Source organism: Melitaea cinxia, chromosome 27 (assembly GCF_905220565.1).
Source record: "Melitaea cinxia chromosome 27, ilMelCinx1.1, whole genome shotgun sequence".
NCBI lineage: Eukaryota > Metazoa > Arthropoda > Insecta > Lepidoptera > Nymphalidae > Melitaea > Melitaea cinxia.
The window spans coordinates 1,472,943-1,475,337 of NC_059420.1; positions in this window are offsets into that span (position 1 = coordinate 1,472,943).

Here is a 2,395-nt window from a genome sequence, read left to right on the forward strand (position 1 = left end):
AAACAACTGTACAAATCAGATGTAAATTACAATAAAGTAACTATAATCAATATAGCATCTACATAAATACAGGATTATTACACTACATTTTTACTTATTACCATAAGTACAGAACAAGTTTAAATACACATTACGTAGCTAAAAAATTACGTTTTACATAAATACCAACTTTCCACGATTACATATACATTTAAACCGAATATATATTACATTGTGTACATGTGCCATGTCTATTGTCTTCAATGTTATGTATTTATGAAGATATATTTATGATTTTTATTACTAAATATTCTAGATATAATAAATAAACAAGGAAAGTTACAAAGAACATACTGTAGCAATTGTTTTTTATAATTGAAAGATAATTACAAAAAAAAGTTATAGTTTGTTTTACATTACAAATTTTAACATGATTATTAGTAATAATGTAAAAAAAGTATTAATCTCATTCAAAATAATATTTGAAAGATAAAAAAACTCGAAAAAGTCCGTCGGAAGTTAAGTGAAAGAGGGGAAATTTGACTCTAAATGAGAAATTGGGTTAAAAAAAATACATTTACAACTGCAATGCAGAAGTTGATTGACACCATCTTTTTTGTGAACTCGATTCGAAAAAATTATAATTTACTTTTATTCATTCTAATTAATATTGTTACTATTATAGCTTTCAATCATGTTTCAAAATGAATAGTGGCGAATAAATTGAGATGCTATGCTATGCTATGGTGCTAGAGAGGCAAAGATGGCGGAATAGATTGGCATGTCATTACTGCTGTGCCCTATTTCCTAATTTCAAACAGTACCTTAGGTGTCGTCGAGTCTTCTATCATCCAATCGGTTTCCATTTTTGTAATTTCACTAAATACATTAATACGTGTCCACACAAAACTCACTTACAACCAAATCACGGTCGCTAAATATTCATCACTCGCATGACGTCAAGCACTACTACTATTTTCTTTTGATTTGAAAGGGCTAAATATTATTATTGGCACTGGATACGTGTCCTTCTGCTCCTTTCGTTCGGATAACTGTACAAGAATAGTGCAAGCACTAAAGCGCATTATGCGGTATAATACTCAACGTTGAATGATTTAACTACCATAATACTTCGCACAATCGAGCACATTCAACTTCTTTGTTTTCCAATTATAAAACCATAGCGTATTATGCGTAATGCTCAACGTTGAATATTTCAACTAAAGCAACGCTTCGTACAATCGAGCACATTCAAAATTATTACTGCTTTTGCGTGATGTGTACAACGGTACAATGATACCAACTCAGTAGCAGAAAATTAAAGTGTTTTTTCTTTAAGTTGGCTGATAGATATTTTTTATTTATACTTTATCGTTAGTAATGTTTAATTGTTTATCAAAGGCTCAAATAACTCATCTGTTTCAATATCATATATATTTTCAACAAATATATCACTTGATAATGAACTCATTAATTGATTTAAACTCAGTGTACTCGATAAATCATCATCATCACTATTGTCTGGGTAAGATGATTCAATTAAAAAGTATATAATTCTTTTAAAACTAATTTTAAAAAAAATACTGAAAACAAAAAAAAGTTTTTGAAATAATGAAAATATAAATAACTTAGAATAACCGTAAATAGTTTTTGAGTAATTATCATAATTACCACTTTATGTACCTATTGATTATGATTTGATTATTTTATGTTTTTGATGTATTTGATTCGGTTGCTGTCTATTATTTTTTTTTTCAACATTGATTTTAGCGCATTGTGCTGATGAACGTAAAAAAAAAAATCACATTCCAATTAAGCATTTAGTACAGTTCTGGATTGTGCGTAACTGAGCCGTATTATGCTCTGTAATTGGAAAACTACCATTGTATCCAGACAAATTGTAATTTATCATGGAGCTTCCAAATAATTTTTAAGTGGTCTGGACATTTATATTAATTTATAATTGGATTGTATACTATGATGATAATATCTCTAAAATAAAAATAATGAGCCGATGGCGACAAAGTAAGCAACTTCATTATTAAGTCAATACCACTAAATAATTTAAAAATGATGTTTAGTCATATTAAAAATAAAAATGCGAAATGTAAATGAATACCACATTTTAATTTTAACACTACTACAATCTAAAATCATTACATTACAAATCATTGTTATGAATAGTAAAATAAACTTTATCTAAAATTATATTTTATTTACTTAGTGCGTACATTTTAAAAAAATATTTACAAATTAATAATTTTTACTATAGAAATCAAATATATTATAATATATCGGAGGTATATTGAAAATAATCGTGATTATCTTAGCATAAGCATTTACTACGTATATACAATCATAAAAATGTACATTTAACTTTCTTCATTGCATGTTCTGGTGTAATTTCGTGTAATCG